The sequence below is a fragment of the Bos javanicus genome, chromosome 1 (assembly GCF_032452875.1).
Source record: "Bos javanicus breed banteng chromosome 1, ARS-OSU_banteng_1.0, whole genome shotgun sequence".
NCBI lineage: Eukaryota > Metazoa > Chordata > Mammalia > Artiodactyla > Bovidae > Bos > Bos javanicus.
The window spans coordinates 72,569,598-72,589,096 of NC_083868.1; the positions used below are offsets into that span (position 1 = coordinate 72,569,598).

General features: G+C 54.3%; 1 protein-coding gene across 3 annotated transcripts in view; it reads left to right on the plus strand.

Moving 5' to 3' along the window:
- XXYLT1 (xyloside xylosyltransferase 1) overlaps positions 1-19,499 on the plus strand; it is a 176,261-nt gene that overhangs the window by 7,300 nt on the left and 149,462 nt on the right. The window contains exon 1 of one of the 3 annotated variants that reach the window (XM_061412347.1): positions 3,706-3,888. The exons of 1 other annotated variant lie outside the window; for it this stretch is intronic. The gene's annotated coding sequence lies outside the window, so the exon portion shown is untranslated. Of the gene's footprint in view, positions 1-3,705; positions 3,889-5,408; positions 5,506-19,499 lie in introns of those variants that run through there. One more of the 3 variants, XM_061412357.1, reaches the window with a different exon arrangement.

The window sequence follows — 19,499 nt, forward strand, 5'->3', positions numbered from 1 at the left end:
TAGATTCCAGGAGGAGTGGGCTGGGGACTTGGGGTAACGAGACAAAAGTTAAATCTCGTTGCACACCTTTTTTGAATTTGTAGTTTCTTTTATTGCAAAAGGAAAACTGTGAGTCGCTTTGAAAAGCCCCAGCTCATAGTTGAGGCTCTAAAGAAGCCTGAGGGTAAAAACCTCAATGCTGGCTTCTCAGTGAAGCTAATGACAAACAGGTGACATTGCAACGCAGATTCCCCCGCCTGTCATGGCAGCAGGTACCTTGACCAGAAGAAAACTTTTGACTAAGTTATGACCATCTGGGAAAGAAGTGATCAAAGAAGTGTATCCTCAAGTAAGATGCTCTTTGAAAAGACTAGATGACATTTTATACTCTAAAATTTAGAGAATTTACCAAATGCAATGGAACTCTTAAATTATAATACATTTATGATACAACTGTAGTAATGTACCAGTGTATGTTTCTCATGGGAAACTTCAGTCATGGATCTGTAGGGAAGAACTTTGTATAGTATTATTGTATCATGCACAAAGTCCATCCATAACTAAGAGCAGCGATCGTCATGTATACCTGATACCTGGGTGAGCTGGGCTTCCCTGGTGGCTCAGCAGTAAAGAACCTGCGTGAAATGCAGGAAACTCAGGTTTGATCCCTGGATCAGGGAGATCCCCTGGAGGAGAGCATGGCAACCCAGTATTCTTGCCGGGGAAATCCCACGGACACAGGAGCTTAGTGGGCTATGGTCCATGGGGTCACAGAGAGTAGGACACGAATAAAGCGGCTGAGCACAGCGTGCACTGGGTGATTTGCAAATACTGTGGGGGCTTCAGTGCATGAATGAAATGTTCCAGCTTAGGGTAACAGTCATTCTTTATGATCACTTGACTGTTTTCTGTTCCAATAGGTCATTTTTGAAAGACCGATGATTACATTTTCTTGCAATTCAAAAAGCTTGAGATATAATTCATGTCCCATGAAATTCACCCTTTAAAATACACAATTCAACAAAACTTGAAAAATTTGAGACCTCCCTTCCTATGACACTGTCACAGATCATTGACATGCAGTTCTATCATGATGTCATTAGAATCAGAAATACATCTAATTAGCAGCTTTGTAGATAGCTTAATATTAAAAAATACACAGTGGTTTTTAACACATTCACCAACTTGTTCAGTTATGATCACTAATTCCAGAGCATTTCATCACCCCAGAAAAGAAGCTGTACCATCAGCACTCATTCCCCTTTCACCCTTTCCTCTCAGCCCTGGCACCCACGAACCTGCTTTCTATAAATTTGCTTGTTCTGAACATTTCATATAAATAGACCTTTACTTCTGACTTCTTTCACTTAGCGTGATGCTTTTAAGGTTCATGTTGTGTATGTGGCAGTACTTCATGCCTTTTTAGTGTTGAATAATATTCTGTTGTATGGCTGTACCACATTTTTACTTATTTATTCATTAGTTGATGGACATTTGAGTTTCTGCTTTTTGGCTATTATGAATAAATTGCTGTGAATATTCATTTACAAATTTTTGTGTGGATATGTTTTCAGATCTCTTGGGTATATACCTGGGTGTGGAAGGGCTTGGTGACTGTGAGGAGCTGCCAGACTTTTCCAGTGTATTGTTATTTTACATTCCCGTCAGCTGTGTGTGAGGGTTCCAATTTCTCCACATGCTCACCAGCACTTGTTGTCTGTCTTGATTATTGCCATCTTACTGGGTGTGAGGTAGCATCTCATTGTGGTTCTGGTTTTCATTTCCCTAATGACTAAAGATGAGATGATCACACATTGATAAGGACAGCCAAATAAATATATTTGGGATTTTTCTTACATATTTAAGGGCTTCCCTGATAGGTCAGTTGGTAAAGAATCTGCCTGCAATGCGGGAGACCTGGGTTGGGAAGATCCCCTGGAGTAGGGAAAGGCTACTCACTACAGTATTCTGGCCTAGAGAATTCCATGGACTCTATAGTCCATGGACTCGCAAAGAGTCGGATACGACTGAGCAACTTTTGCTTTCGCTTTTGCTTACTTAGGCTGCTTCCCAGGTGGCTCAGATGGTAAAAGTGTCAGCCTGCAGTGTGGGAGACCCGGGTTCGATCCCTGGGTCAGGAAGATCCCCTGGAGAAGACAATGGCAACCCATTCCAGTACTCTTGCCTGGAAAACTCCATGGACGGAGGAGCCTGGTAGGCTATAGTCCATGGATTTGCAAAGAGTTGGACATGATGAGCAACTTCACTTCACTTACGTATTTACCAGGATACATTTTACAAGAAATACTAGGTATCTTGACTCTTCCTGCACATCCTGAAAGATGTTATAACATCTCTGGAAACACTTTTTACTGAAGGACAAGGTTTGGAAATTTCTGAGGTGTTTAGTAACTTTTGGGGCTTTCCTTTGGGATCAGCTGGTAAAGAATCCTCCCGCAATGTGGGAGACCTCGGTTCGATCACTGGGTTGGGAAGATCCCCTGGAGACGGGAAAGGCTACCCACTCCAGTATTCTGGCCTGGAGAATTCCATGGACTGTATAGTCCATGGGGTTGCAAAGAGTTGGACACGACTGCGCAGCTTTCACTTTAGTAATGCTATACCTAAAATCAATGAGGTGGTAGTAGTATAAATACTTGATTAGGAGAATTGTAACAATATTTGTTCAGCACTTTAGAGCTTAAGAAAGTGCTTGCACAAATGTTTCACCTGAGCATCACTGTGACTGGTGAAGGAGCCTCTAAGGCTGAGACATCGGTGCTTTGCTTGAGCTCCCACACTAAGAAGTGGGGCTGGACTGTGATATGTGCTTTGGGGAGTAGGAGGCAGGACAAGACAGGGAGCCATTGAGGGGCACAATCTGTATCATCCCCCTGCCCAGATTCCCCGAATAAACATTCAGTCTGAATAAAGACTGTGCTTGCTGCCATCATCGCTTTGCAGAGCCTTGCAGAATCACCAAGCATTGGAGCAAGCAGGAAACTCTGACCCTCTGGGTGCAGTGTCCTCCCAGTGAGCTGATAGATTAGCTGATAGATCCTGGGCAGCAGGGCAGTGACTTACTCAGTGTGCACAGGGCTGGGGTTAGAATCAGCCTGGGCCCTTCCATCTTCTATTTGAGTGTCAGTGTTTTCAGCGGCCTCTCTAAAGCCCAGGGCAGAGTGGACAGGATACAGGGTCGTTTTCACCATCCCAGTGGAGTTTCTTCCGGTGTTTCCAAGGATCCCTCAGGCTGGAAAGGGGAGTGGAGGCACCTCTCTGACCTTTGGCAGGCCAAACCTCTGCTGTTCCCTCGGGGCCAGCTTTACAGCTGTCCAGTGCCTGAGACCACCAGAGAGTTAGTTTTGGGTGAGCTGTAACATTGCTCCCAGGGAAACCACGTGGTGTGTCACCTGTTTGGGGGTACACGCTGGGGCTGGTTTGAGGGCTAGCATCAGCGCGCCGGCCTCCCAGGCCAGAAGGAGGAGGAGCTGCAGGAAGGCAGCCCACAGTGGACCACCTCCTTGCTGGTCACCGCATCCTCCCCGACAGCCAGTAGGGGGAGAGCTTGCCCTGCAGCTCCCGGGCAGAGTCACCTCTTCTGCCCATCGCGCCGCGTGCAGCGCCACGCACGGCCACTGGAGGGCACCGCCGCCCCGCGTTTGCTTGGCCCGAGCCCGGGCCCTTCTCTGCCTCTCCTTCCACTGAGGAAGCCTGGGGCGCAATCCTAGCTGTTTTTGTTCATTCTCCACGAGCGTCCCCCTTGCTCACTGCCTCCGCCACAACGCCGCTCCGTGTTTTAGAAAGGAAGAACGAAATGAAAGGCAATCTGTCTGGCGGTTATGGGTAGTCATTTCCTTCCCGCGCCGGGTGTAAGCCTGTTTTGATCAGGCACTTTGGAAAAAGCGGGTGAGAAGCAAGCTGGGAAGGTTTGATTCTGGACGGGGAAGGCTGCAGCGCTTCCCTGCAGCATAGAAGGAAGAGTGTGGATGGGCGGTGCGGTGTGCTTCTACGCCTCCCGAGCCCCCATGCTCCTCCTTGGTCCGTGCCCTATGAGCACTGTTCCGGGGCAGCCTCTCAGCCTCCAGGGTGCCTCCTTTGTCCAGTCTGGGGTGCCCATCACGCCTAGCATGGACCCTCTGGTGAAGGGAGGGGAACTGTGTCTCTTGGAGCAGCTTGAGGGTGGAGTCTCTCTCACCTTGGATAAGTTCACCAGAGCCCCAGGGTTTTACATTGTGTCCATGCCCCCAGGTATCCAGGCTCTTAGTGGGGACTTGGGCAAGGGGACCGCGTAGTAAAGAGGGTGCCTCTTGACCTGGGTGCTGGACCTGACGGGACCCTTGTTGCCTAATTGCGGGGAGCCTCCGTGTCCTCAGCCGTCAGATGGGCTTGGATCCCCTCTTCACACCCTTCCTGGTCCAGGGCTCTTGCCTTGGCCTTGGGACTGCTCCCACTGGCCTGTGGGTTGCTTGGGGTTGGTCGGGATGGTCAGGCCTGGCCGGGAGAGGCAGCCCTGTGCTCTCCTTCCTGTTTCAGGTGCCTGTTCTGAGCAGCTGAGCCAGGCCCTGTAGGCTGGCACAAAGCCTGCTGTTAACTTAATGTCTTTTAAATTCAAGTCATTTGATTTATTTATTGGGATAATTATTGTCGAGCCGCTCCAATTAAGTGGTCCCCGTGCTGGTGGGTCAGTGTGTCCTAGAGGCTCTGGAGCCCTGTGCTGGTCCAGGGTGCACTTTACTCTCCTCGGGCCTCCTCTTCCTCTCCTGGCTGGAGCTTCCCACCCTTCCCTCCACTAGCCAGGTTTGTCCTGTGCCCACCAGGGACAGGCCCCTGGGCAGGAGTGCATAGTTCGGGACTTGACACCTGGACTCAAATGCAGTCTGTGACACGTGGGGACAGTGTAACCCCTCTCAGCCTCCGACCTCCCCAGAGGGCCTTACCAGGGTGGTTATAAGGTGAAAATGGGCACCACTGGGCCCCGGCACACGACAGGTGGTTAGTTAGCGGTGGCTGCTACTTGTGGTACCTGAGTCGGCATTGCGGGGAGGAGCCTTTTCTCATCAGTTTGGAAGGCTGGCACCTATTGGTTCAATTGGAGAGCAGTGATGGGAGTTTGAAAATCAGAGTTCTGTACAGATTTATTTCAAGGTGTCTCAGTCTGTTTAGGCTATTGTGACAAAATACTGGTGGCTTATAAACAATTTCCTGTGACTAATCAATTTCTGACCACCACGTCCCCCTTCCGCACGTGCCCAGCACAGATCTGGCTCTGGGCAGAGGCTCAGCAAATGCTAGCTTGCTTTGGCCTGTGTTCTGGAGCAGGTGCTGCTGTTTCTTATCAGGATGGGGAAGCTGGTCTGTATTTTGCTGTGCCTTCTTTGTGAAGGTTCCTTTCTAGAAGCTCCAATTCTAGAAGTTCTAGAAGGTTCCAGCATTTTATTTAACTCTTCTTAATGGTGTTTTCTCGATCTGATTGCACACAGCAATTGTTCATAATCTTTTTGGGAATTCAGCAAAGTATAAACTGTAAGTGATTTTGAAAAGCCAGGAGACCCGAATCCCCCAGAGCTTACTCATTTCCTTTTCCCACCCATCTCTTTGAGTAGGGTCTTGGGCCTCACCCTCTGGGGTCCACACCCCGTCAGCTGCTGTGAGGGGGCCCTGTTGTACCAGATTAGCACGGCAGTCCAGGACACGGGCTCCGTGAGACCTGCCCAGACAGTCAGACTCCTTGAGTCCTGGTTACTGTGGGATTGTGAATGGGCTTCACCGGCTCTGGCAGGTGGACGGTGGGTTAGTCATCGTTTGAAAACTTGTACAGGATTCAGCAGAGTACATGCTTTGTTCTGCACAGCCCCGGCCACCCCTGTCTGGGGAACAGGAAGACATGGGGTAGGGGATACCAGGGTGTCTGGGGCTGGTTTTGTGAGGATGGAGGGGCTGTCTGTGGGTGTCAGGGAACTTGGGATGGCACTCATCGTAATGGGACCCTCCCAGTCTTGCAGAGAAGGGAAGCGAGGCAGCTGGGGCAGCAGAGTGGCTTGTGTTCTGTACCTGGCCGGAGAGTCATGATCAGAAGGTGGGGCAGTGGGAGCCACAGGGCCTGTGAGGCCCACCCGCTCGGTGCTGGTGGCTGCCGTGTAGCTGTGCTCACCGAGCTGCCTGGAGTCGCGGGAGCCCCTTTGAGCCTCTGGGACTTTGCTCAGGTGCTTCCTCTCCTGAACGCCCAGCCCGCCCTTTATCTGGTTAACTCCTTTCACCCTTCAAGATTAGGCTCAGCTGGGTGCCGATAACGTGGGGAGGCTGTTCCTGACCACCTCACCCTGCGTTGGCCCTCCTCTCCCTAGTGGCGCTGTGCTGAAGTTGGCTCCTGGGCAATTACTCCCGGGGGGCCGGGCTGTCTTCCTTCCTCCCGAGTCTGGGGACGTGGTGTAGCACAGGGCCTGGTGTGGGGTCCGACCCAGCAAGAGCCTGCCAGGTGGGCTCAGGTGGTCGGTCGAGTGCCCCTCTCCTAGATATCCCGTGCGCGTGCTCCCGCAAGGAGGACAGGGATGGGGACAGTGTGGGTCCCTGGCATCCAGAGAGGCCTCTTGATCTAGATGACATCTTCCTCATACCTTTTAATGCTGGTCCTCCAGACAGGAAGGTGTCCGGTCTGAAGCCAGCCGGGAAGACCCAGGTGTGTGTTGGAGACGTCTTCCTGGGTTTCAGAACTCTCCCCATGTGTTACTATGCAGGGCTGCTGATGCTGGTCTGGAGGAGGTGGGAGGGATCGGCCTCTCTCTCCCCTTATGCAGGCAAGGGCAGGGGGCGGCAGTGGCTGCTTGGTCTGCCCAGAGCCCCCAGTGGGTGAGCCTGGAGCCTCTCTGGTAAGCCGCCCAGCCCCTGCCCATCGGCTCACTCTCTGAGTCCTACCCAGGGAGCCTGATCCTGGGTCCTGGGGCTCTCCCTGATCCCAGCTTCCTCTGGCAAGGCTTCCAGTGTCCCTGAGCCTCAGTTTCTCATCTGTGAGATGGGCAGGTGCATACTAGCCCTGAGTGATATTCCATAGCTTCTTACTGGCATGTTGAAACTGGACACGGGAAGTTGTAAAACACGTGTCCTTTCCAGGCTTTCCCAAGTGGGAGGATGGGAGACTGGAGGAGACTTGACGCCGTTGTTCATCTCTTTCTGGGGTCGCCCCGCCAAGTCCTGCTCGCCGATTCTACTTTGCTCCTCTGGGAGATACTGGTTGATTTCCTGGCCACTGCCGCGAGCCAGGCTGCACCTGGAGCCAGGGCACGGGGTGTGGAAGCTCCCTCAGGGGTCTCCCAGCGCCAGTGTTGCTCTTGCACAGGTGGCATCAGTTGAGTGGCGGGCCGCCGCTGGACTCCATCTTCCTTCTCTTCCTCAGTCCTGGGAGGAGGGAGGGCTTCTCCCCGAGGAAGAGGTTTCCCAGGTGAGGATCCCGAGCCCAAAGCAGGTTCAGAGCTTGGGCTCTGAGGCATGGAGCCGGGGTGGGAGCTGACCTTTCTGGCTGGTGAGTTCTGGGCGCTAAGCCCTGTGCTGTCAGTTCTGGGGCTTCATTCCAGGCCCTCCAAACAGGGGGTGCTGTAGGAGAGCTGGTGTCCCCCCAGGAGGGTTCCCACGGTGCCCTCTGCTCGCGGGGGCCTCACACACGTGGCCTCTTCCTCTCGTCACCGGGTGCTGTGAGGAGAGCAGGTCCCCTCAACCTGCTCACAGTGGGTCTCTTATTCCTCCTCCAAGTTCCTGAGAACCAGCCAGGGGGCCTCTGTAGAGGATGTGGCCTGTGTGGTGTGTTGTTTGGAGCCTCACTTCCCTCTTGTGGCAGCAGGTCCAAGAGGTCAGGGCTGGAGGCAGCTGGAAAGGCCGTGAAGTCCTGTCCCCTTCTGTTAACTTGTGAGGAAATGGGCCCAGAGATGCCGAGTGACGGCTCAAGGCCACACAGCGGTCAGCGGATGGGGTCCGGGACCCGCTTTCCCTCCTGTGCTGACTCCCTGCCTGCTGTCCGTTCTGTTTGTTCTGAAGCCAGTTCCTGGGCCGCGCTGGTCTCTGTGTGTCCTTAGCTGAGACAGCCATCAGATCTCACCCACCTGTGACTGCCTGTGTTTTGTGTACGCTGAATGGCCTCGCTGCCCGATCCACTGAGCAGCTACTCCAGAGTCCAGCTGATGGGGCGGCTTCAGATGCAGGCCCCAGGGCCTTCGGAGAGGCTCCCACTGTCCTGTGGCCGGCCTACGCGGGGCCCCGAGGCAGGCTGAGCCTGTGTGAGAGTGTTTGGAGGGGGACTGAGCGTGTGTAAGTGTGTGTGTCTGTGTGTGTGTAGAGGGGCTGAGCCTGTGTGTGTGTAGAGGGGCTGAGCCTGTGTGTGTGGAGGTGGGAACTGAGCCTGTGTGAGTGTGTATCTGTCACTGAGCATGTGTGTATGTGGAGGGGGGCTGAGCCTGTGTGAGTGTGTATCTGTCACTGAGCGTGTGTAAGTGTGTGTGTGTGGAGGAGGGCTGAGCCTGTGTGAGTGTGTGTGGAGGGGGGCTGAGCCTGTGTGAGTGTGTGTGTGTTGAGGGGGTGGGGCTGGTAGGATCCCACGGCTGTCCCCTGCCTGAGTCTGTGAGTGTGTGGAGGGCGGCTGAGTGTGTATGTGTGTGTGTGGTGGGGTGAGGCTGAGCCTGTGTGAGTGTGTGTGTGGAGGGGGGCTGAGAGTGTGTGTGTGTGTGTTGGGGGTGGGGCTGACAGGATCCCACTGCTGTCCGCTGCCTGAGCCTGTGTGTGTGTGGTGGGGTGGGGCTGAGCCTGTGTGAGTGTGTGTGGAGGGGGGCTAAGTGTGTGTGTGTGTGTGTTGGTGGGGTGGGGCTGATAGGATCCCACTTCTGTCCCCTGCCTGAGTCTGTGAGTGTGTGGAGGGGGGCTGAGTGTGTGAATGTGTGTGTGGAGGGGGGCTGAGCCTGTGTGTGAGTGTGTGTGTGGAGGGGGGCTGTGTGTGTGCGTGATGGGGGGAGGCTGAGCCTGTGTGAGTGTTTGTGTTGGGGGTGGGGCTGATAGGATCTCACTACTGTTCCCTGAGTCTGTGTGTGTGTGAATGTGTGGAGGGCAGCTGAGTGTGAGTGTGTGTGTGGAGGGGGGCTGTGTGTGTGTGTGTGTGGTGGGGTGAGGCTGAGCCTGTGTGAGTGTGTGTGTGGGGGGCTGAGCCTGTGTGTGTGTGAGTGTGTGTGGACAGGGGGCTGAGGCTGTGTGAGTGTGTATCTGTCACTGAGCGTGTGTAAGTGTGTGTGTGTAGGAGGACTAAGCCTGTGTGAGTGTGTGTGTGTGTGTTGGGGGGTGGGGCTGATAGGATCTCACTGCTGTCTCCTGCCTGAGTCTGTGTGTGTGTGAGTGTGTGGAGGGGGGCTGAGTGTGTGTGTGTGTGTGTGGAGGGGGGCTGTGTGTGTGTGGTGGGGTGAGGCTGAGCCTGTGTGAGTGTGTGTGTTGGGGGGCTGAGTGTGTGTGGAGGGGGGCTGAGTGTGTGTGTGTGTGTGTTGGGGGTGGGGCTGATAGGATCTCACTGCTGTTCCCTGCCTGAGTCTGTGTGTGTGTGAGTGTTTGAAGGACAGCTGAGTGTGTGTGTGTGTTGGGGGGGGTGAGGCTGAGCCTGTGTGTGAGTGTGTGTGTGGTGGGGTGAGGCTGAGCCTGTGTGAGTGTGTGTGTGGGGGGCTAAGCCAGTGTGTGTGTGTGTGTGTGTGTGGATGGGGGGCTGAGCCTGTGTGAGTGTGTATCTGTCACTGAGCGTGTGTAAGTGTGTGTGTATGTAGAAGGGCTAAGCCTGTGTGAGTGTGTGTGTGTGTGTGTTGGGGGGTGGGGCTGATAGTATCTTACTGCTGTCCCCCGCCTGAGTCTGTGTGTGTGTGTGTGTGTGTGTGTGGTGGGCTGAGGCTGAGCCTGTGTGAGTGTGTATGTGTTGGGGGATGGGGCTGATGGGATCCCACTTCTGTCCACCACCGGAGTCAGTGTGTGAGTGTGTGTGTGCAGAGGGGCTGTGTGTGTGAGTGTGTGTGTGGAGGGCGGCTGAGCCTGTGTGTGTGTGAGTGTGTGTGTGTTGGGGGATGGGGCTGATGGGATCCCACTGCTGTCCCCTGCCTGAGTCTGCACCCCGTCAAGCCCAGTCCTGCTGTGTCACAGGGTCTCTGGGCACCAGGGAATGGGCTCCCCGCTGTGGAAGCTGACATCGTGACGCAGTAGGCACTCTGGTATCTCTCTCTGGTTTACCATCCACCTGGCCCACCTGGAGAGTCCACCCTCCGGAGCCCTGTTGCCTGAGCGGGTCTCGGTGGTACCTCTGTCCTCCCCTGCTGCCTGCGGACTGGTGAGGCTGCCGGGTGAGAGGCCCTGGCGGCGGGCTCTGCGTTGGTTCTCCCCACTCCGGGTGCAGCCTGGCACAGGGATGGGCAGGAGCTTCTCGGATGAGCGTGGTGTGGGCTTCAGACAGGCCTGGGAGGGCCCCAGGCCCACCTGATCCCTCTGGGAGGCAGTGGGGAGTGGTCTGCCTTCTCCGAGCACCTTCCTCACCCACACAGGGGCACGGCACCGCACCCCGCCTCAACATGTTGTCGTGGGCATGAAACGACATGACAATGTGTCTAGAGGACCCGTGTGTGATCAGTAGAGTGGACTAGGGGTCTGCGGTGGACCTGAGGCATGGGGGCCCCCTCCTCCATGAAGCCCATCCAGGTCTGCCTCCTGCCCCCCAGCGGCAGTACGCTCTCTGGGTCCGCCCCCTGGAAACCCCCTCATGGCCTGCCTCGCTGGACTGCATCTGCCCATCCTGTGTCCCAGGTCAGATCCTGGCGTAGGTGGCCATGCCCCGGCCTGGGCTGTGCGGGCTGGCTGCCTGGATGCTCAGGTTTGTCTTACAAAAGGGCAAAGTTTGGCACAGAGGTGGCCTGGGCTGCACACTTCTATTATGTTCTGTGTAGGTACTGAGTGAGAGGGTGACTGAGCCATGGGACCCGCCGAGCTGCCTTATCCCCCTGTGACACCCACCTCTCTCAGAGTGGGGGAGGGACAAGCTTTCTGCTCACAAGAGCAGCTCGTGGGAAGGAGACCTCGCTCTGAAGGCACCCTGGAGGGAGGTGGATCTGTGCCCTGTGGTTGGCAGGGCAAGCTGCTGGCGATTTTGGCTGCTGCTGATCTGTGTTAAGATGAGTTTAACTTGTGGCAAGTGTGGAGTGAGACTTTGGTCCTGGTCCCCAGGGATGGGCACTGCTGACACCTGAAACATGGCCGAAGTTTCAGATCCCTGATCGCCCACCTACTCGGGGTCCGGTTGTGCTGTAGGTCACTCAGCCAGGAGCAGGCAATGAATGGACGGGGTGTGGGTCCCCAGCTACTTGCTGCCAGCCTCGGGGGCACAGATCGCCTGCAGTCCACAGTGGACAGGGCTCCCTGTCCACAGACAAGCTCCTCAGCTTGTCTGAGAGTCTTACTTCCATGGGTTCCTGTCTAAAACCAGCCTGGTTAATGACCCCCTTTGGCAGCGGGGGCTGGGGTGTTACACAAAGTGTGGTGAGCAGTGTTGGCAGAGGAAGTGAGGTGTTAGGGGGTCAGTTGTGTTTAGTTGTCTGTACTTCTGACTCCTTGAGCAGCTTTTGCTTTGGCCAGAAATGTGAGCAACTGAAGTTGGTCATTGATATGGATCTCAGAGGGTCGCACAACTTTTGAGAGCAAATGTGGAATGAAAGCGTTCCTCTTTACTACGGGGAAAGCTCTGTCTCAAGTCCCTGGTCTAGGAGGTGAAATAGGATCTTGCTGTCTCACTGCCTGTTCTCAGGAGCTGTTGACATACAGCCCTGTTCTGTGATGTGCTCAGCATCTGGAAGGGATTTCCAGATGTCTCTGGGGGATCTGTTAGAGCCTGGAAACATGGGAGTTTTCTTGCAGCCCCGTGAGAGTATTCAGCTCTGAGGAATCAAGAGTCCTGGGCCTTCGGGGGAGTGAGGTTGCTCCCACTTTTTTGTCATCACAAACATTGCTGCTGTGACCATTTGGGTGACCATCTGCAGACAGAGACGAGCTTGAGCTCCTCCAGTCTTCACACCTGGAAGGGTCTTCCCTGGTCCGGGGGTCTGTGCACCTTCCTGGATGCTGCTCAGTGCTTCCCTGGCGCGGTGGTCCCCATGCCAGCTCCGAGTTCTGCCGAGGACCTGGTGTAGACTCCCCTTTCCTGGGTGGGTCTGGATGCCTTTGTTTTGGAAAGTGGAGACTGCGGGCAGCTTTGCGGGCAGACTCGCATGTTCTCGGTGCCACTGCAAGCCTTCTGGTCGAGTGGAGACCTGACCTGCTCTTCCCCAGCATTTCCTGAGTCTCTTAGAGGAGGTACCTCCAGCTGCAAGTGCAGCGCCTCTGTCTCGGGGGCCTGGCTTCAGGACTGGCTGCCACTGGCCATGTAACGGGGGCAGACAGCCACACCCCTCTTTGGACCTCATTGTCCCTCTCTGAGACGTGAGGGCTTGAATCAGTGACTTTACATATAGGCTCTTGGCTCTGTCCGTGTTGCTCACCCACTTTGGATTTTGTGACTTGCAGAGGGGTCCCCACTGTTGTGGGCACAGCTGTGGGCCTGAGCTGTGGCAACTGGCAGGTCAGGGTGGAGGCTGAGGGCTGCCTTGCAGGGCGGCAGAGGCCTGGCCCTCACCAGTACCTGGCTGTGCCCTCTGTGGAACAGTCTGTGTGCTCACACAGCTTGAGGGAAGGGCCAAATTCCAGTGCTTATTATGACCAACCTAGATAGCATATTCAAAAGCAGAGACATTACTTTGCCAACAAAGGTCCATCTAGTCAAGGCTATGGTTTTTCCAGTAGTCATGTATGGATGTGAGAGTTGGACTGTGAAGAAGGCTGAGTGCCGAAGAATTGATGCTTTTGAACTGTGGTGTTGGAGAAGACTCTTGTGAGTCCCTTGGACAGCAAGGAGATACAACCAGTCCATTCTGAAGGAGATCAGCCCTGGGATTTCTTTGGAAGGAATGATGGTAAAGCTGAAACTGCAGTACTTTGGCCACCTCATGCGAAGAGTTGACTCATTTGAAAAGACTCTGATGCTGGGAGGGATTGGGGGCAGGAGGAGAAGGGGACGACAGAGGATGAGATGGCTGGATGGCATCACCGACTCGATGGACGTGAGTCTGAGTGAACTCCGGGAGCTTGTGATGGACAGGGAGGCCTGGCGTGCTGCGATTCATGGGGTCGCAAAGAGTCGGACACGACTGAGTGACTGAACTGAACTGAAGGCCAGAGCAGATGAATGGTGACGGAGGGAAGCCAAGCTGCGCTGCTGGCCCTGGGGGACCTCACCTCCAGAGGCAGAGGGGCGCTGCTCTCTTTCTGAGGCCTGTGTGAGCCCAGGTGGCGTTGCTGCCGGGTGAAATCCCCACGGAGCAGTATTTACCGTGTGCCTGGGAGTGTCTGCTCTGTCCCAGGGCACTGATACACACGGGTGTGTCCGTGAAGAGAGGGAGAGTCAGAGCCCTGCCCTTGTGGAGCAGACCTGGGAGGAAGAGGACTGAATGAGCCAGTGATACTTGTCTGCTTTGCTGCCTGGGACACCGGGAAATAGGGGCTCGAAACTGGGTGGGGTTCGTTTCATCTCTTGGTTGTTCCTTGAGAAGCAGATGAGTACATTGTACCGCCTCCTCGGAGGTGAGTTAGGAGGTTTAGCAGGATGAGGGGGCTGCGAGGCTGTTGCAGTCTTTAGGTGGGAAGTGGGGGCTCTGTCACTGAGAAGGTGGCATTGGGCCAGAGACCTGGCAGAGTGAGGGAGCTGGGAGAGCGTCTGGGTGCCTGGTGGTTTGAGGAACAGCAGAGAGGGGCCAGGGGCTGCAGTGAAGTCGCTGGGGTCGGGGGACGTGGCAGGGATGGGGCAGTCCTCGCGGGAGGCCCGTGAGAGCTCTGGCTTTGTCGGAGTGATGGGAGGGGCCACTTCTGGGTTTTGAGCAGAGAAGGGTCACTCTGGCTGCTGTGTGGACCGCGTGAAGAGGAGACCTGTCAGCAGGAGGCCAGAGAGAGGATGCTGGCCTGAGTAGGTGGAAGCTGGGGGGCTGTCGGGTGCAGGGGCGGGATGCTGGGCCCATCCAGGAGAAGGGTTCTCTACGCTAGAGTTAATTCAGACGTGGGCCTGTGGCCTCGAGAGGGCTGTCAACAACATGTGCCTCTCCAACAGAGCTGGGGTTGTGGTGTTTTCATTTAACACTGAATTTTCCTAACAGTAGGATCCAGTTTTCTACAAAATAAGCAAAAGAAAAAGCATGAGAGAGAAATAAGGGACAAAAGAAGAGCGGGAAGGAGAGCAGTGACCCTGCAGCGTGCGCGTGTGCTCAGTCGCTCAGTGGCATCCGACTCCTTGTCTCCCCGTGGAGTGTAACTTGCCAGACACCTCTTTCGCACTCGTTGGGACTCTGCCCTTGGTGAGGGGACAAAATAAGAAAAGTGGAATGAGGGCAGGCCACGGGGGTGGTTGCCTTGCCATTCTGGAATCAGAAGAGCCTGGGCTCACAGCTGGGCCTTGGCCACCGTCCACCACGTCCCCTGGGACGTGTGACTTCGCCTCTCCAAGCAGCCACGGCCACCTCCTTCATCAGGGGCGTGGTGTTGGTGGCGGCCGGCTGCTGGACTCGTGCTTGTCCACGTTGCTTCCTGACCCTTGCTTGGTTTTGTCCCTTTGTGGCCCTACGGTGAGCAGATGCCGGTTCCTCGAGTGGCAGGGCACAGAGCAGTGCTGGGAGTGGGGCGTGGCGGGAGGACTGTCTTAGCTGGAGGTTAAGGCGGGGACTCAGGAGACCCAGTCCTGACGTCAGCGTGTGTGACCTTGGGGAGGCAGAGACTCAGCCCGTGGACGCCTCCTGGCCGCCAGTACTGCTCTCGGCATTTTAAACACATCACCTCACCCTCAGATGGAGGCAGTGGACGTGAGCAGAGTCCCCAGAGTCAGGCCATTGACTCTTTCCTTCACGGTTTTTGCCAATATCCTAGAACTGCCTGCAGCATCAGCTGCTTAATATGTATTTTAAATCGACTCACTTTTTTTCCTCTTAGCCTCTCCTTAGGTGATATCTGTGAAATCATAGTTCTAAAGTGTTTTAATTTTTGCAGTGTTTTACATATCAAAGTAAGTCTGTGAGTATTAAAGTGGTTAGTCTCTGTGCTCCTTCAGAAGTCCTGTTTGTCCCCTCCGGAACCGATGCCGCATCTTGGGGAGCATTGAGCCAGGGCCTTTCAGGAAGCTTAGGTGTGGCAGCACCAGGAGATGATGGACACTGTCCTGGTTGCATGGAGCTCAGCTGCGCGCTCCGGGGGCCACGGTGCTCTTGGGCGCCTACTGTGTCCCCACCCCAGAAAGCCAGGAGGGGAGGAGGATCACGTGATCTGAGGGGGATGTGGGAGACCTGGCTGAGGCCACCTTCCTGCCTGCTCGATGGAGACAGGAAGCTGGCTCAGTGCGTCCCTTGGGTGTCACTCACGAAAAACAGCAGTGTTCTTTGGGAGGTCACAGGTCATGGGAAATGGCCACACAAAAAAGAAGAAGTCAAGGGATCTGGTGGATAAGACCTGACAGCCCTACAGCTGGCCGACTCCTTGGTGTGTGGGCGAGCTGGGACACTTACCCTAAGATTTTCACAAAGCAGACCTTGCGACTGCAGGGTCACTGGGGCTTCCAAGGTGGCTCTGTGGTAAAGAGTCTGCCTGCCAATGCAAGGTTCGATCCCTGGGTCGGGAAGATCCCCTGGAGAAGGAAATGGCAACCCACTCCAGTGTTCTTTCCTGGGAACAGGTGTCTGGCAAGTTACACTCCGTGGGGTCACAAGGAGTCAGATACAGCAGAGCGACTGAGCACACACACGCGCTGCAGGGTCACTGCTCTCCTTCCCGCTCTTCTGTCCCTTCTCTCTCATGCTTTTTCTTTTGCTTATTTTATAGAAAACTGGATCCTACTGTTAGGAAAATTCATTGTTAAATGAAAACAACCCAAACCTCATAATTTATAAAAGAAGTGAACTAAGGAATGATTATACCTACTGCGTACAGATTATTTGAGCTCACTAAACAAAATCTTTAGTAAGTGCTGGAAAAGATAGGGAGTGACTGGCTGCCTGCAAGAGTGCTGCTCAGGGCTGAGAGATGGGCCCTGGGAGCGGGAGGCAGGGCGGCAGGTGGTGGGGCTGGCCATGGCGCTGTGGGCATGGGATGCACTGCACTGTAGAAATCATAGGTTTGTGCCCAGGGGCCCTCCAGCTGTGTCATGATATCTGCACGGGCATGTGGCCTGTGTGATGGCACTGCTAGCTGGTCACGGACATGTGCAGACCTCCTCCCTACCCCTTTTGCCTTCAGCATTGCCCTGGAGGGCATCTGGGCCCACTTCTCTGTCTCTCTCCCCTCCTCTCAGTGTGTGGTCTTCTCTTGGGTCCTTCCTCACCCTCCGTCCCCGTGACTTGCCGTGACCCCTGGTGGTCATCCTGGAAGTCCACTTGGAAGGCCCAGGTGTTTGAAGGTCTGAGAGCAGAGCACATACAAGACAGACAAGCTTTTTCTTGCGTATCCTTCTGTGTGTAACCTCTGTACCTTGCTCTGCTAACAAGGTCTTCATCTCATCATCTCCTTGCCCAGGACCCTCCCACCACTGGGGGTAAGGAGGTGAGGATGGGCAAGGGGGAATCCAAGTTGGTGCCATTATCTGGACACCCAGAGGGGCTGGCTCCAGTTCCCGAGCCCGGGGCCCATTCTCCTCCAGACACGACAGGCTGCTCTTCCTCGATTTCTTGTTGGGCTCCTGAAAAGTGTCAGTCGCTCAGTCATGTCCATCTCTTTGTGACTCCATGGACTGTAGCCTGCCAGGCACCTCTGTCCATGGAATTCTTCAGGCAAGATTACTGAACTGGGTAGCCATTCCCTTCTCCAGGGGATCTTTCCAAACCAGGGATCGAACCTGGGTCTCCTGCATTGCAGGCAGATTCTATACCATCCGAGCCACCAGGGAAGCCCTCCTGAGTCAAAAGACAATTGACGTCTCAAAGAGGGAGGAGGTTTATTGTAACCATTTATCCTTATGCCATTACAGGCAAGAAAATGGAACAAGGTGGGAAGCTGCGCGGGGTAGAGGGTGGGACTGGGGAGAATGACCAGCATGTGTGGAAGGTGGAATGAATTCCCCACACCCTCGCCCCTGAGCAGAAGCCCACAGATCCTTCAGCTCCTCCCCGCCGTTTGCCACCTTGTCCCTCTTACATTCTATTTTCTCCTCGTTCTGTCCTGCTCTGGTTGACTGAGGTTTTGGAGACCTGGAATGTGGCCCATCTCTGTTGAGGTGGTGATCTGTGCTCTGGAGAAAATAAGTCTGGTAATTGAATAGCCAGGAGTGCGGTGGGGTGGAGCAGGGGGAGTAGCTTCCGTTTTGGTTGGGAAACTCTCAGGAGGTGACACACGAACTGGCACCGGAAGAGCTGGAAGGACACAGCTGTGCTTGACTCTAAGGGAGAGCATTGTGAGCAGAGGGAACCAGTGGTGCGAAGGCCGTGAAGTGGAAATGTGCTGGCATGTTTGTGGGATTGAAAGGCTGCCAGTCTGTTAGCAGATTTTTCTTTCCATCCTAAAAATATTCATCGTGTTTTCACATTCATCATTGATGTTCTTGAGAAAACAGAATTTTTTTTTCCCCCCCAGGGAATCATTTGCCTGCAGCTCTTGTTGGAATTGATTACTAAGACCACCCAAACTAGGATCACACTGGTGGGAGCTGACCAGCCCATGGGGCCCACTCAGCCCTCATGCAGTTGGAGTGCTGCAGAGCCAGGCAGCTCCGATTATTGCTGTATCGTGACTTGGGCTGTTTATTACAGAAGGTATTTTTTGTATCAAATCAAGGTATTCTTGCCTGGGAAAGGCATTTGAGCACTCGTAGAACAGGGTGATTAGATCAGCTGTCCTTTACTGAGTTCCTATTGCATTCCTCACAAAAGCCTGGAGACCAGCAGCATGATTCTCTCCCATTTTCAGATGGGGTAGTTTTGGGGTTTTGACAGAGGTTGCCAGGTGATGAAGTGTGGACTTAGCATCTGATCCCAGAACTGCCCGCAGACCCAGCTGGGCACTCCAGCACACGTGAGATTCCACCCCAGACTGGTGCGCACGGAGCAGGGCGATAGCTGTCGTGGGCTCTCTCCTGTCAAGTCCAGAAGCTGGCACTGCAGCTCTCCTGCCCAGTGCTCTGGGAGGCCCCTGGGAGAAGCAGGCGCCTGTTGGCTGTTCCTGCAGTGCCTGGATCCCGCAATGAGAGCAGACTTCCCGGAGTGCTGTGCTGTCTGTCTGCCCTCCGGCAGCTCCTCCAGGGACAGCTGGGCCCAGGGAGGTGACATGGCCATCCTTGGTGGCCCTGTGCCTGCCGCCCTTCAGACAGGCCTTGGCGTTTCCTGGAAGCCTGGTGTCTCCCTGGGCGCAGGGCCCGCCCCACCACCTCCCTTCTTGGCTCCAAGAGCTCTGTGTGACCTGATTCGTAGTGGGCGTGCCGAGTGATACATGAGTTTTCTCTTCCAGGCTGAGCTACGGCTTGGCATGGCTCTGTCCCCAGTGGACATTTAGTGGAGCAGTGGTCTGGCTCTTCAGGCCTGTCTGTGCCATTGAGCCCGGGGCCAGACATCTGCCCCTGCCTGTCACCAGGCTGTGCCGTTCTGGGTGCTTTGGCCTCCCCATGTTGGAGAAGGTGTTGTATGTAATGGATATGAGGCAAACGTCCCTTCTCCCCCATCCCCAGGCTGTCCTTTGCAAGAGAGATGTCTTTCCAGTCTCTTATTTTACGTGGCACTCTCTCGGTTACATGCTTTATTTTGAACAACAAAGTACAGCTTGAGACCACCTTAGCCTGAAGCATTAATTACTGAATATGGGTGCTCCTAGAATTCTCTTGACAGACTTCATTAAAGGTAAAAGGAAGCCGAAAAATTTAACAGAGATTTAGCCACTGTTTCTGGGATTTTGATCTCATAATTATAAATGTGGAATATTGATATAAGGGATCCTTTTAAAGTGGCTGCAAATATCTGGTTATAGGCTGGTGAAAAAACCAACTGCCTTAATGGTATGGACATTGGTTCTCTAGGGCTGGGAGAGATGCCATTTCTGGTGACAACATCCCACACAGATTTATAAGGGGCTGTATCTGAAACATCTTGAATGGATGATTGGATGATGTGTTCTGGAAAACTGCTCTGAATGACTCAACTTGACTCTGGGGTTGGTAAAGACATTCGTGTTGAGGCGCACATGAAGGGTTTGGAAAAATTCAATTTGTAAGGTGTGTAGTAGATGGAAATAATCATGAATAAGATTTTTATAATTTAAAATATGTACATATAAATTGGGCTTCCCTGGTAGCTCAGACGGTAAAGCGTCTGCCTACAATGCAGGAGACCCGGGTTTGATCCCTGGGTCGGGAAGAAGAGAAAGGAGAAGGAAATGGCAACCCATTCCAGTATTCATGCCTGGAAAATCCCGTGGACCAA